Genomic DNA, 16,923 nt, shown 5'->3' with positions numbered 1-16,923 from the left:
CTAGCGAGGACAGAACAGCCAGGGCTGGCGGAGCTGTGTGGGGCGGTGTGCGTGGGGTACTTGTGTGCTCTCAAAACCCTCAGAGAATTTTTGAAATGGATGGATTTTCTCCACAAGTGAACATATACAGGTTTTGCATAAATGTTCAGAGGATTTCTGGACTTCTTAAAGCCCATCTATGGACCTCGTTTTTCAAACTATAAAAAGAAAACATTCAATATGTTCTCATAAAAGAAAGCTTATATAACTACATCCAAGAGAAAAGTATACTAGAACTGTAAAGGATACAATTTCAAATATTTTAAAGATACACAGATAAAAGCACAGAAAAAATAAAAGTGGGTTCCAGAAAAAGGGCTAGAGAAAAAGGATGGATAAGTGCATCAATTTAAAAGAGAGACTGTAAAGAAAAATACATCCACTTATAAATGAAGGAGACAAAATGCATGAAATAATTCCTTTAAAACATTTGTCTCTAACAAGAAAATTAAAGAATAGGAATTTAGTCAATAGGAAGTACTGGAGACATTACAAGAAAAACCATTTCCCATGGGTGAATAGGAAGTAATTTAAAAAAACTTTAAGAACTTCTAATCAATAGGTATGAATAATGGATTATTGAGAAAATTGAACATTATTCTTACAGAGCCACTAATCATTTTTTAAAATGAATTTTAGAGGCCAGATGATTGAGGTTTATGAAAAATAATTATATTTTATGTTGATAAATATGTATATACCATTTTATGTTCTCATTTGTTAGCACTTTCTCCTGTAAAATCCTGTTTTACACCTAAACTCTGTCGGGATATGATTTTCATTGATAATTGATAATGAAATGCTAAACTGTGGCAGTACGGTACCGTGTACATTTTCTTTGTACTGTGTAGCCCAAATGAATAAAAGAAGGCATTTAGCGGCATTGGAAATAGGCTCTTAAAGGGTTACTGCCCAGATATGGATTTAAATACATTAGATATATTCAGATAGAACATTAAATTGTGATCAATTTGAATAAGAAACATAATCAAGAGTACCTGCCATCTCTGGAAGATATTTCAATATTGAAATACAGGATATTTATTAAAACGTAGGTATAACACTGAAATCTGGAGTGATATACTGGAGAGGAAATTTGACAGGCACTTATATTGTAAGTAATTCAGCATATTGTTGAGGATGGTTTCAGGATCTGGACATCTTAAGGAGATGTTTCCACACTAAACATTGGGGAGTTATCTAGAGGGGAAGTAGTAGTAGTTTCTAGTAACCAAGATACCCGGTGCAGATAGGTGTTATAGTCCATGGCGAAAGAACACAATGACAAGACTAATACTAAATGGGGATAAGCCCGATGGTAAATCAGACATCTACCAATATTTTGTCTGTGAAGTGGACAGCATGAACAAATGTGTTTCTAGTCCCATGCAAACGAAAAGATTTAGTCACACTTCTGAAAATTCCTAAATACCAAAATTTGGTGTTTAAAGCAACATATCTTGATATTTGTCAAACAAGAAGAGATAGATTACAAATGTTTATTTCTAGTGCCAACTGTCCAAACCAAAACTAGAAACATCTGTCAAATGATTTTCATTCTACTCTTTAATGCTATTTTTTCTGTTTTAGTTTTTTTTCAAACACAATGTGACAGAATGTCAATAAGAAAATTCTTGATATAACACAAGGAACTTTGGACTTTTTGATGCTGCTATAGGGCTTGGAATCAACTATATTGGGGTTCAGATGTTATGATTGGGGAGTTTCAGATAATAATCTTTCTCTAAACATTCTAAACTGTGTTAATAATTTTTTATGGTTGTAATAGTGAATGAAGTTTACTAAGTGGACCTTGATATATCGACTAAGCAAATTATTATACCTGACAATACTGGGTAGTAATCTTAAGTGAAACTGTCAAATTAGAAATAACTATCAGTACCTTGAAAAATCATGTTTGATAATCATTTATAGTTGATATAAAATGCTTACCACTTTAGATAATGGAAAATATTGTTTTTTCAAATCTTGACATGCTATGTAAACTTTTGTTGAGTTTTAAAAAATGTAATAATTTGATTAGTTTCTCAGTTTTTTTTTTTAAAGCAGTAGCATTTCTTATCAAAGCCTCACCAATATAATTCTAATCCATATAATATTTTTTAAAATTTATCTTTATTGTTGAGAGTATTACAGATGCTCCCCCTTTTCCCTTCATTGCCCCCCATCCACCTGGCTCCCATCCCACCCCAGGCCTTCACCACACTATTGTCTGTGTCCATGGGCAGTGCATATATACATATAAGTTCTTTGGTTAACCTATTCCCGCCACCCCCTTCCCTCTGAGATTTGTCAGTCTGTTCCAAGCTTCAATGTCTCTATTTTGTTTGTCAGTTTATTTTGTTCATTAGATTTTATATATAAGTGAGATCCTATGATATTTGTCTCTCTCTGCCTGGCTTATTTTGTTTAGCATAATAATCTCCAGGTCACTTCATGTTGTTTCAAAGGGTAAAAGATCCTTCTTTTTTATAGCTGCATAGTATTCCACTGTGTAAATGTACCATAGCTTTCTTATCCACTCATCTACTGATGGGTACTTGAGCTGTTTCTAGCTTAGTTATTATAAATAATGCTGCTATGAACATAGGGGTGCATATATTCTTTCTGACTGGTGTTTCAGGCTTCCAAAAATATATTCCTAGAAGTGGGATCGCTGGGTCAAATGACAGTTCCATTTTAAATTTTTTGAGGAAACTCCACACTGTTTTCTTTTTAATATGCTTTTATTGATTTTTTTTTTTTTTTAGAGAGAGGGGAAGGTAGAGAGAGATAGAAACATCAATGTGAAAGGGAAATATTGATTGGCTGCCTCCTGCATACCCCCTACTGGGGATTGAGCCCGCAACCCAGGCATGTGCCTTGACTGGGAATTGAACCAGGACCTCTCAGTCCATGGGAGGATGCTCAATCAACTGAGCCAAACTGACCAGGCTCCACACTGTTTTCCATAGTGGCTGCACCAGTCTGCATTCCCACCAGCAACTTACTAGTGTTCCTTTTTCTCTTCATCCTTGCCAGTACTTGTTATTTGTTGATTTATTGATGGCAACCATTCTGGCAGTTGTGAGGTGATACCTCATTGTAGTTTTAATTTGCATCTCTCTGATGATTAGTGACATTAAGCATTTTGTCATGCCTCTGGGCCATCTGTATGTCTTTTTTGGAGGTCCTTTACCCATTTTCTAATTGGATTGTTTGTCTTCTTTTTGTTGAGTTGTATAAGTTCTTTACACATATTTTGGAAATTGATCCCTTATCAGATGTATCATTGGCAAATATGTTCTCCCATACAATGGATTCTCTTCTCATTTTCACATTGGTTTCTTTTGCTGCCCAGAAGCTTTGTAGTTTGGTATAGTCCCATTTGTTTATGTTTTCTTTATTTCTCTTGTGCTAGTAGATGTATTGTCAAAATTCTGCCACTTGAGATATCTGAGATTTTACTGCCTATGCTTTCTTCTAGGATTTTTATGGTTTCACTACTTTCATTTAAGTCTTTTATCCATTTTGAGTTGATTCTTGTGTATGGTGTAAATTCATTCCTTCCTTCCTTCCTTCCTTCCTTCCTTCCTTCCTTCCTTCCTTCCTTCCTTCCTTCCTTCCATGAACCTGTCCAATTTTCCCACTAAATAGCCATTCAGTTTAAATTGAAATACTACTACTTGTCAAATATAAAAAGTGAAAAGCATCCACTATATTCTAATTGGTAAATACTTCTTCTTCTTCTTCTTTTTTTTTGCTTTTTCTTTAGTGAAATATAGAATCAGAACAAACCTGTAAAAAATTCCAGAAGAAGCACAAAGCAAATGTAGTTCTTCCAAGGGAACATGGAACCAGAATGCCCACTGCATGGTGGTAATGTCCCCTCTCTTTTGCCCTGGTGTTTCCAGCCAGTGATTGTCCTAAAGGAGGCTTAAACTTATAGTATCTGTGGATACTATAAAGTTGTAGAAATAGTAAAAATTGTGTTAGAAAATACTGCAAATGAGTCTTGAATTTACTGATATGAAGTGGCAACTCTTGGGCCCCAGGGTAACTTATTGCTGATTCCAGTCCTTCAGTACTTAGAATGGGAATTTTTAACCCCCCCCACCCCCACCCCGCCGACATTTATCAAGGTGGGGAAGGGGTGGGGAAGGTGCGGCCCGCGGGCCACATAAGGTCCAAGAAATCAATACCAGCTAATATCACACACCTCAGCAAATTAGCCTGACCAAATATAGCAGGCTAATTTTTAAGCTAATAATTTTGTATGGCCTGTGAATGATGTTCTTAATGTTATAAATATCCAAATGGCCCTTGGCAGAAAAAGGTTCCCCATCCCTGATCCTGTACACATTAATCAAATCTGTTATGAATGCCTCTCAAAGCAAAGAATGTTCTTCCCTTTAGAGCTATGAGTGCGTTCTTTTCTTCTTTAAGGAAAAGAGAAAGATCACTGAGCAAGATTATACAAAAACTGAAAATTCTTTTCATGGAGTTATTTTTGTACCTTAGGAGTAACAGGAGGTGGTTAATTCTGAACATTTATCTGAAACTTTACACCAGCTTTGCCCTGGGCGAGTTTGCAAATGTTCTTTCCTGCCACTGGGTCCGACTTAGGAACTTCCATTTGCAGAACCATATGTGCAATAACTGGTCCTTAGGGTCACCCTGGCAACCACACAGTCCCCTCATTCCAACCACACTTGTGCTTTGCCAAAGAGAGGGACAAAATGAGGGATCCTAATATGATGCTGAGAAGGAGAAAAGAAAATGGGAGAAATTATTGAAATCAAATGAGCTGATTTCACACCCCTCCAGAAAGACTTTGGTTAAAACACAGTTGTTCTAATCAATGATGGAAGAGTTCTTCACTATTCCAGAAATAGAATAATAGAGTGTAGTTTGTGGTGGGTTGTGATGAGAGGTAAAATTTAGAAATGCAAGTATAAAGGTTCAGTGTGAACGGCCTATCCAGCACAGGAGTCTAAACTATCCTTGTGTTAAAGGAACTATTGTCCAGGTGTAGCAAGAGTGATTTAACCCACGAGAGCATTATGTAAAATACCTTTAAAAAGACTTTAATTTTGCATGCCCCTCCCATGACCTTCTGTCTTGATATGCACCGGTGTGTTTGTTCTCTCTCTCTCTCTCAACTTGGTGGATAAAATAACAGATATTTAAAGGAGAGCACTTAGAAGTTGAAGGGAAACATCTTAAAACATATACAAAAATAAAAATAATTTTCTTTTCCTTGACTGTGTTCGGAACAAAGGGGAAACACATTTTGGTTCTGAGAAAGTACAGTTCTACCTCTTACTTTGGCATTGTGCCTTGTTAATACAAACTAGCACCCCTCAGAGAACCGAGTTCTTAATTCAGAGTTCCATTAATCACTGAGCAGGAGCCATAATTTTCCTTCTAAGGATGAGATCACTGGTATTCCTGATTTTACATAGAAGGACATTTTTTTTGTAGAGTCTAAAAGATCCCTTGAATTTAAAAGAAAAAAAAAAAAAGAAAGAAACGTGGGAGTCTATGAGTCTAGTCAAACAATAGCCTGAAAGTTTATGTAAGCATTAAAGTGAATTCAAGGCATATGTGCAATCACAAATTAGAGCTTTTGGTCAAATGCTTATTTTAAAAGAGAATAACCTAAAATATTTGTGCCTACTCAGGTGTAGCCTCTGCTCTTTGCATCACTAAAAAGGCCTACAGTATTCTGTCAACACGATATTTGAAAACACATGGGATTTGTTGCAATGTTCAGTCATATTTAAAGCTGAATTGATATTGGGGGTAATGTTAGTGATAAATAGAGTTTGAAAAAGGTTGTATTTCAGTGACTTTTGTTCTGGTTGACATGACAGAAGTTTTTTTTTTTTTTTTCTGTGAAATTTTGATTTAAGCTTTTCAAATTAAGGTGCGTGTGTCTATGTGTGTAGAAACCAGAATAGTGTCCCCACCAAGACTAATCGCATCTTCTTGCTCTGACCTCGTCCCCTGTCTTTCCACATTCGTGAGAGGTGAGAGATGGTAAAAGAAAACTAGGAAAAAAGAAAGATTTGGATAGATGAGGGGGAAGGGACAGGAGAGGGAACAGAAAGTTTGGGCAGAGGAGAGAAGTAAGGGAGTGGGAATAAGACTGCCCATACCTCCACAACCTCCTTCTTATCACCCCCCACATCAAACAATAACAGTCAGACTAGAAGATGCAGGAAAAAAACACCAACAACCCAAAAAAGAAAATTCAGAAAGGTCACAGAATGCTGTGTGGCTTATCTGTATTAGGAATGACCTGAATTTTGGTTCCCGTACAAGTCAGCAAAGCTTCTGTAACCCACAATTCTTTACATAAAATTCTCTGACAGTTGCCACTGCAAATCTTCTGGTCTTTTCCTGTCTCTGAGAAACAATACTGTAAATGCAACTGCTGTCAATCATGGAAGGCTACCTCAAGGTTATGCCAGGTCAGATCTGGAAACCCAGAAATGAGTGAATGAGGTGTTGATGGTAGGATGAGTGGCACATGTGAATGGAGAGAGCTTGAAATTTATAAGCTAGGGCCACAGGATGATTAGGGCTAAAAGAAGGTGTATGTTTGAATGAGAAAAATCAGAGTAAAGGAAGATCAGAAAGTAGAGGACTAACAGAAAAATGTCTTGTGGTTTTATTACAGCAAGGTTCATGAATTTAAACACTCCAATGAAAGAGGTTTATGTTTATGGCAAACATAATCGTTCCTTATGACATGACCAAATAGTATTTCGCCTTTCTATGGTATTTCTCCTTTATCACATGCAAATTTCCTGTTTCATAAGACATCCCTATGGTTTCACTGAGTCGCACAGTTTCTGGTCCATCTCAACTTTCTCACTTTGCTGTTTGGAATCGTTTCCTGTTCATCACAACAGATTGGATATAATTGAAAAGGATGGCAGCTAAGTCAGCCAAAATATATCCTTTGACAGAGAAAAATGAACTAGGGTGTAAATAAAAGTAGAACAGAAAAGAGGTCAGCCACATCTTACAACTCTCCTCTGCTTTCCCACATTTCCTCTGATTCCTGTAAGGACTGCTTGGAACGCTCCAGCAAATTATCATAAACTATTGCAAATGCTTCTCTCCCAACCCACGTCCAAGTTTTTAACATATTTTGACAAATTAATACGTTTCTTGATATACTTTACCTGAATAAGATGATTTTTATGCTCTGTAATGAAACATACATGCAGTAACTATTTTAAACATATATGTTTTTATTGATTTTTAGAGAGAGAGGTAGAAAGAGAGAAATAGAAGCATTGATGTAAGAGAGAAACATGGATCACCTGCCTCCTGCACGCCCCCTACTGGGGATCAAGCCTGCGACCCAGGCATGTGCCCTGACCAGAAATTGAACCCGGGACCTCTCAGTCCATGGGACGATGCTGAACCCATTGAGCCACATGGGCTGGGCTCATTAACTCTTTTCAAATAATAAAAAATAGTTCTAGTAATGAAAAAAAGAGGTACTTTTCATCTCTCTTTCTTCTTTATGAAATAGTCATCAAGGTTATTCAATGGTAGTTGAGAATGGGTATGTATTACTGATGCAGTTTAATATTTCTATTTTTAATATAGAATACACCTCAACAAAATGTCTTAATGTTCAGTAACTTAATGGCAGAATTGTCAACCGGATTCTTCCCCATCCAGCTACTACAGCACCTCCATTTTTTAAAGATTTGAAAGCATCAAAGATTTGATGTACTAAACCTAATCAGTCATCCTTTGAGACTGAAACAGATAAAATAATACTGATAATAGAACAAAAAAGTCTAAAATCTATATAAAACATCATTAATATTTTTTTCTGTAGTCTCATGGATAAGATAATCTATTTGAAATATGAAACAGATCATTTCTTTCACGTTATTAAAATTAAATGGGACCATGAAAGTGCAAAGTCTAGAGCTGATTTATGATTTTTTTAGTTTACTGAGTGAATATCAGTGGCACCATAGAAGAACTAAAGTTCTTGTTAACCAGGGCTAACATATACACCTTAAGGAAACAGAAGCATCTTCCTAGAGTCAAATATTCTCCTGAGTTGCCCCACAGATATAAGTCATGTAATAACTTGAAATATTTTAGGCCTGTGGATCCCCGTGAATTCTGAGCATGAGGACATTTCTTTACTGGAATGGAAGAAGAGGATAGCCTATCATGGATGTCCCCACACACAAAAAGTCTCTCCAATCAGTCCCTGGGCTCTTTTCCCAGGGCTACTAGGACTACACATTCTGTGACTTTTCCAGCTGCTTTTCTGGCAGTGGCTTTTCAGCTTCATCTGTGAGTGTCCTCTCTCTCCCGTGAACGAGGATGCTACCTGTGGTCAGCTTTAGGTCCTCCTCTCTCACTACACCTATTCTCCTGGGCTCTGTTCACTCACAACTTTGGTTTCCGTGCAGATAATTCTCACATCAACATTTCTAGTCCAGCTCTCACTCCTGCTGTTCGGATCTGAACATCTGTTGGACCACATGCTTTGTTCGAGGGCCACTCGGAATCAGCATGCTACCAACTGAACTCCTGAGCTTCTGACCCTCCCCGCTGCCCTGTCTGAGTTCTCATACTGTGGCCAAGATATAGAGCAGACTCTTCCGAATCTGCCTTCTCTCTTGGTGTCTGCAACTAATTAACCACCGCTTCTATCAGTTCTCCTTAGACATCTCTCTACTCTGTCCCCCCATCACCATCACTACTTATTTAGGTTACTGTTATCTTTCTTGTGGATTAATGCAAAAATGTCCTAATGGATCTTCCTGCCTCGGGCCTTATTTCCTTTAAATCCATTTTTCAAACCACCCTTAGAGTAATTTTCTGAAAGTGTGAATCTGGCCTTATCATTTCCCTGTCTAAACTCTTTAATGGCTCCCCAGTGCCCTCAGGTTAACTCCCTTCTCCTTAATAAGGTTTGCAGGGTCCTTCACTATTTGACCCCTGACTGCTTCTCCAGTCTCCCCTCTCTTCCTTCCCGTTACATTTGTGCTCCTTGTTGAGCCTTGTGGAACTTCTAATTTCAAATCCTCAAGTGGAACATCTTTTCTCTCCTCCCTTTAGGTCTTTGCTCATGTGATTGATTCCCTTTTCTCTTCAGGAGGGTTATTTTGTGCTCTGGTTAGGAACATAGGCTCTAAAATGAGACAACTTGGATTGGAATCCTGGCTCCCCATTTCCCAATGCTTAATTTTCCTGGGCCTCCATGGGGATGAGAATGATGACGATGGTGTTAATAATAGTATGTACTTTTCAGGGTTATTATGAAGATTAAATGAGTGGGACTTAAGAGTGATGCCTGGGTTCCAGTAAACACTCAGTGAGTATTAGTGACCGTGACTATTATTTCTCATCTGATTAGGTATCAAGAATCCTTGCCTGAGCCTCTGCATCTGACTGGTGCCCTTTGGATGTTTTCCCATAGCACCCTGAATGTGCCCTTGTGGTGGCAGGTATCACACTATGTGGTCACTGCTTCTCTGTTTGCCTTTGTTCCTTAATTGGTTATACATTTCTTGAAGTCAGATTTGTTTTGCAAGCCATTGCTTCTCCAGATCTAAAACAGGAACATTTTTTGCCTTACATATTTAGAGTAGATCCATAGTAGAAATCATCTTGCAGCCAATAGCTTTTAAACTAATAGATTTTTTTTTTTTTTTACCTTTTAACCAATGTCTTTTAAAATTCAGTAAGGGGATGGACATCAGATTGATAGAATGACAGAGTTCAGACATTGACCTTGAAAGAGCAAGAGAAAAATAAGGGGAATCTGATTTATATTGGAGAGGATTTTTCTAGTTCCTGATAATCAACTCTTTCCCCCCTTTAAGCCCAGGGTCTTTATAGTTCTCTCAGAGAAAAGACCATGTGAAGAAACAATGAGAAAGCAGCCATCTGCAAACCAAGGAGAGAGACCTCAGGCGAAGCCAAATCTGTTAACTTCTTAATCTTGGACTTCCCAGCCTCAAGAACTGTGTGGAAATAGGTTTCTGTTGTTTAAGCCACCTAGGCTATGGTATTTGTAATGGCAGCCCTAGCAAACTAATACAGATGGTAAATTTTATGTTATGTGTATTTTTATCACAATTTAAAAATATGTGCAGAAAACAATAGTCTAGCCAGTTTTATCTTAGAAGAAAGTCTGTAAAGAAGTTTGTGAAGCAATAAATGATGAGACTGAAAGACAAGAATTTGTATTCTGTGTAAAAAGAGTTGACACTGTATTTATACGCATCTTGAGACTGCAGACCTGGAGGACAGGCTTCTGAGTATAAAGTCGGCATAAATAATACACTAAATGTCTGTGGGCCTCGTCTAATGTGATCTCTGCTTGGAACAAAGGTCTTGAGGGAGCGATGTGGGGACTTGAATCTTACACAGTAGTGCTAGTATCAACCATCATGACAATTTTTAAGTTTATTAATAAACCTCTCTCTGTGCTTAGTATGGTGTTGGAAGGATAGATATTGATCATGTAAACTAAATGTAATTATTCCCATTTTACAGTTGAAGAAATTAAGGATCAAAGATGTTAAGTTGCTTAAGTACTACCTATGCCTCATAACACACAATTCACATGTAACAGGGTCTGAAGCAGTGAAAAACATGTCTAGCTTTTAACTCTAATAAGAAGCAACCACGGAGCAAAGGCCTTTTAAGTAATAGGAAGAAAATATTTCCTATATCACATGTTGGAAGTCTTCCTATTCTTACTGAAAGTGGGGAGATCCATAAAACCTCTAGAAACTTATTTGTTGTAGGCTTTTAGGTTTGTTCATACCAATTTTTAAATCAACTTTATTTAAGTAAATCGACATATAATAAATTTATCCATTTTAAGATTAGAGTTTAATAAATTTTGACAAATATATGACTACCAAAATCAAGACAAAATTTTTCCATCACATCCCAATTTCCAAATGTCCCTTATATCAGTCAGCATTTCTATTGCACCCTCTTCACCCCCCCCTAACCACAGGTTCCAGCAAAGTACTGATTTGCTTTCTATTACTACAGGTGAGATTCACCCCCACTCCTGTAATGTCTGTCATACACTATGTAGATATTTTTTGGTCTGGCTTCTTTCAGTCAGCAATATGTTTTTGAGATTCATTCATGATATCTATGTATCAGTAGTTTATTCTTTTTTTCTTTTTTTAATTGCTGTGTTTTATTGTATGGACATACCACAATCAACTTATCTATTCACCTATTAGAGAATATTGGAGATCCCCCTCTGTTTTTGGCAATTATGAATAAAATAGCCACGGACTTTCAAGTAAATTGTTTACATGGGCATATGCTTTCCTTTCTCTTGGAGTGGGATTATTGAGCTGTAGGTGCATGATTAACCTTATAAGAAACTGTCAAATTTTTTTCCAAAGAGGCAGCATTTTGCATTCTCATTACTATTAGAGTTCTAGTTGCTCCACAGTGTCACTGGCACTTGGTATTATTAGTCTTTTTAATTTTAGCCAATCTAGTAGGGATGTAGTGGGTTTTCATTGTAATTTTAATTTGCATTTTGCTGATGATTAATGATGTTTAAAACATTTTCATGTGCTTATTGGCCAGTTATATATATCTTTTTATAGTGTCTCTCAAATTTTTTTTGTCCATGTTTAATTGTGTTGTTTGTCTTATTATTGAGTTGTAGAAATTATTTATGTACTCTGGATACAAGCAATTTGTCAGATGTGTATTTTGTGAAATTTTTTTTCCAGTCTGTGGTTTGCCTTTCCATTTTCTTAATGGCGTCCTTTGAGAAGTTTAAATTTTGATGAAGTCTAGTTTATTAATTTTTTCTTTTATGATTATTGATTTTTGTGTCCATTGGATAAATCATTGCCTATACAAAAGTCATGAAGGTTCTTCCTATCTTAGAAATATTGAGGCAGGTATTTTATAACAGGCATTTACTCTAGAGCAGGGTCATGTAAACTTGAAAATTAATAAATAGCAAAAATAATAGCCAGATATCAAATTATGGGTAATGATTATACATTGAAGGTAGTAACGTGAACAATTTCAGTATTGGAAAGAGGTATTTCCCAAATTAGCATATCAGCTCTACAAAACAGTTCTACAAAATGAAACTTCTTGCCTGTCATCGAACAGTGTGGGCCATCACTGCAGCCAAAGGTGTAAGAGATGCACATGTACATGGCAGAGAACAAAATGGGAATAGAGGCAAAACAGAATGAGACTCGAGGCAGAGATGACACAAGGTTCTGTTAATAAGAGGGGAACGTGGGATAGTTAAAAGCAAGTGCATATTATTAAGTTGCATATTTATGCTCAAATTAACATGAGTGAGTTGTATATATTTCATTTCAAAATGGCAGTCATTTAAGTTTTCCTAATGAAAATGCTTTAGTGATTTATTCAATCCAGGTTTGAAGTAGAGATACCTGAACTGAGAACTCCAGTCAACATCCTGACACAAGCCAATAGCCTGGTGCAGCCTTTTACAGAGGCACCTACAGAGCATTTTCTTCTAACATGTAACTTAGAGTAGATAGCCTTGAAAGTGGAGGGCAAATTACGGCATTTCTTGGCTATCTAGGGTTCTGATGAAGTGAATAAAAGAATAACCCGTTGTCCATTTGAGAGCTAAACTTGAACTGAACATTTCTTTACCTTCTGAAATGTTCAGTTAAGTGCTTTTGCACTTCAATTTTCCAGCCTGGACCAAGACCAGAAATGCCAAAATGATATGAGAAAGGCTGTGCTTACTGTTTTTCTGGCTGGGATTGGAAGAGAAAGTGCCAGCAATTTTGTGAGAAAGCCTGTTCTTGAAAGATCTGCAACCCAGTTTGCAGAATCAAGGGGTTTGGATAGTTCAGATGAGTTTGGCTGAGTGTCCTGGTGTGCTCATCCGAATCACACCCTGCAGAAAGCATCTTGTCTTATCAAAGTCAACCGCAGAATCCTTTGTGTACTTCTTCAGACATCTTAACCATCATGTGTGCCCATCCAGATAAACTGCGAAAGGCTAGCTGAACACTGCCAAGTTGAAATGTTTGAGTGTGATCCCTACAACTAGGTTTTAGATTTCATCCTGAAATAATAAAAAATAGTAATAACGGCAATAATTTTATAAAATGTTTATAGAATTGGCTCCAAAATGCATCAGAGTTTTTAAACTATAGAACACATAGCCCTCATTTTACACTTGAGACATTTAAGGTTCAGAGAGGTGAGGTTATTTGCCCAATGTCATGTAGCAAGTTAGAGGCAGAGCCCAGTCTGGCAAATAGGATCCCTTCTTCCCTACAACACGTCTTGGGATAGGCTGAGTGATTTGCTCCTTCTCATATGTTAGTCCCCAAAGGAAAAGTAACTGTAAAGTAATGGTGTGGTCATAGTGTGGCAGGTAAAAAGGCAATTCCTTAGCTGTGCTGAAGTGGAAGACCCTTTTAATAATCAGGGCTGGAGTCCTAACAATATAATCAGGTCTATTAGAACATCTCATTGATACGCTGGTTTTAGTGGTAATATTAAATGCTAAAAGTTTTTCTTTCTAAAAACTTTATTTTTAGACAAATCTTGCAAGGAAGAAAGTTATTTGAGGGATTCTCATTCATACACATCTATTCAAGAATCAGGAGCGGAAGCAACCACTCAGCATGACTGTCCTCCCTGGGATGGGGTAAGGATGAGGCTGCCTGGCTGAAGCCTGGAGTGTGGAGGCAGCCCTGGGGGTGGGCCCACACAGAGGAGCAGTATCAACATCCCTGCAGGAACACCTGGCCCAGGTGGGCTCAGTGACCTCAGCTGCAGGCAGCCTCACCTGTTCATTTGCCTGCCTCCGTGAAACAGCCCAATGGTTGTTCCACAGCCCTTTCTGTTCCTGAAAATAGCTGAAGCTCCCTCACTCCCAAATCTAAAAACTGGTGGAAATCTCACTGCATCAGGTCCTTTCATTCTTCCCTTATGGAATATATCCATTTCTTTTGTGTGTTTTTTGTTTTTAACATCCTGATAGCCACAGTTAAAAAAAAAACCCCATATTAAAGATAGTGTTTTAAAGATAAATGGCACTTGTCAATGTAATTCTCTCTCTAAGCTCTTGGTCCCCTCCATCTCTAATGTGTTAGGATCCTGGGAGTCAGGGCCCCCTCTTGTCAGGGCCTCTCCTGTTTCTCAGCCAGGGGACCAAGCAGCCACCTTGTAGTCCATACCATGTTAGATTTGGGGAACAGGAATGTTATGGGAACCTGGCAGAAATGAGTGTAAATGCTTTTCCCACACGACTACATCATATCACCTTAACCAGCAGAGAAGAGTTTCTGTATTTGCACCGCAGTTTCTACACTACAAAACACTTTAAAAGTTAGGGTGAAGTTTGTGCTGAAACGGACACGGAGAACTTGGGCGACCACTGCACATGGAGCCGCAACCCTGCCGGCACCCTGTCTTCCTCGCTACCAGGCTGAATACCCACCTGCTGGAGCAGCATGAAGGAACCCCTGCTATTTGCCACAGCTGACACTGTATTCTTCAAGCATTTCAATGTAAGTTTAATCCCTCACCACTGTTGGTTTGAATAACATAGGCACATGGCTTTTTCAGAAAACAATAGAAAGACACGATATTTATAAATGATAGTAATACAGTTGATCGGACTTGTTTCATTTCCCATCATTGGTTTTATTTAGCAGATGTCACAGTGTAAGCAATTTCTATTAATGGGCATATTGAACACTTTGAAACTGGGCTTTCAAGTGAACCAGCTGGTTCAGAAATGATATTTATGTACGCGCATATTCTATCTGATAACAAGACTAATCCAAAATGCATATTTTTCACAATGTAAACTCTTACCTAATTCTCTACTCTAAATAGCTATCAATTTTACCGTAGAGTTTAAGGGGGAAAAACAAACCACTAGAAAACAATTCTTATTCTAGGTCTTATTTTGAAATACAGCATATATATTAGAAACCTAAGAGCCCACTTACATGAGACATCCAAAGTAGTCAAAGGAGCAGAGAGTAGAATGGTGGTTGCCAAGGGTGGAGGGCTAAGGAGCTGTTCGGCAGAGGTACAACGTTTCAGTCCTGCAAGATGAGTGAGTCCTGGAGGTCTGCTGTGCGGACAGTGCACGTAAGTTAACAGTACTGTTCTGTCTCCATGAACATTTTCTAAGAGAGGAGGTCTTATGTTAAATGTTCTTATCCCCCCCCCCCAAAAAAAAGACAGAAAAGACTAGAAAGAAAGGGCAGGAGGAAACTATTGGAGGTGGTGAATAAGTTTTGGCATAGATCAGAGGGACAGTTTAACAGGTCTGTACTTATTTCCAAATTCATCAAGTTGTGTACATGAAGTATGTACAACTTTCTTTTTTTTTGTATAAAAAAGGGAAGAAAAAGAAACCCATGAGGCTAAATAGTAGCTACTTCTTGTTTTTATATGGAAAGCAAAGCTTCCTTAATAATCTCGAGCATTTGCAAAGTAGGATTCATGTGTCGGAGACAGGAACTCCTTATCTGTGGAACCCAGGTGGTTGCCACCAGCAAGTTTCCAGGTGTCCTCTCCTACACCACAAGGCTGTGGGTTTCATTCTCCATCAGGGCACATATCTAGGTTGTGGGTTCAATCTCTGGTCAGGGTTCATATGGGAGGCAACTCTCTCACATCAATGTTTCTCTCTCAATCTCTGTAAAATCAATGAAAACAAACAAACATATCCTTGGGTGAGAATTTAAAAAAAAAAAAGTGAAGCAGGCAAAAGATTAGCCATCCTCACCTCTCTTTCTTTAGCTGGTTCCGTGTGTGCATCCCACACTGTCCCTCTGCCCCCTGGCTGCTTGCACACAGCACTTCCCTTCCTACAGGTGTGGATTCCCCCACCCCCTGGCTTTCTGTCAGTTGAGAACACCCATACCTCAGCAGATACCAATTATTCTTTGAAGATTATTGGATTAAATAATACATATACCCTGTTTTTGCATTTGGAAAAAGAGGATTATCAAACCAAATCAATATAAAATTAATATGGGAATGTTTCTAAGTAGGAAGAGACTTCCTGGTATTTTCCCTGACTGTGTCAATGTATTTCCAACAAATTAAAAAAAAGTAGTGCTCAGTAAGCAATCACTTTACTCTTAAAACTTTGTAAAGTTTCTATTTCCTGGCCTATAAACTTCTAAATAGGGTAGAGGGTTATGCCTTTAGATGCTGGGAATTGACCAAATAGATAAATAAGACTGAAATACCCTCAATTTTCTTGATAATTATATTTAATATTTATTTAATTTTTTTGAATAAGTAATAGGTGCACATGATTTAAACTTTAGTAAGACTAAAATTGAACGTGAGTTTCCCTCCCATCAGCCCCCCCCGATCTGCTGCACCAAAATTGATAACTTCTGTTATTAGTCTCTTGGGTAGACTTCCAGATACTTAAAAAAAAATGTTTAGCCCTGGCCAGTTTGGTTCAGCAGTTGAGTGTCCAGAGAGACCCAGGTTCGGTTCCTGCTAAGGGCACGTACCTCGGTTGCAGTTTGCCACGGCCCTGGTAGGGTCGTGTGGGTGGCAACCACTCTATGTGTTCCTTTCATGTTGATGTTTCTCTGTCTCTCTCTCCTTCCCACTCTATCTGAACAAAATATGGAAAAATGTCCTCAGGTGAGGATTAAAAAAAATGTTTAGCCTGACCAGTGTGGCTCAATGGTTGAGTGTTGACCCATGCACTGGGAGGTTGTCAGTTCAATTCCCAGTCTGGGCACATGCCCAGGTTGTGGCCCAAAAACCTCAGTGGGGGGCATATAGGAGGGGGCCAATCTCTCATCGATATCTGTATCTCCCTCTCCCTTTCTCTCTTTCTAAATC

This window comes from Molossus molossus, unplaced genomic scaffold, assembly GCF_014108415.1.
Source record: "Molossus molossus isolate mMolMol1 unplaced genomic scaffold, mMolMol1.p scaffold_m16_p_3, whole genome shotgun sequence".
NCBI classification, from domain to species: Eukaryota; Metazoa; Chordata; class Mammalia; order Chiroptera; family Molossidae; genus Molossus; species Molossus molossus.
The sequence above is the reverse complement of the archived record's forward strand: the minus strand, read 5'-3'. Positions refer to the sequence as shown.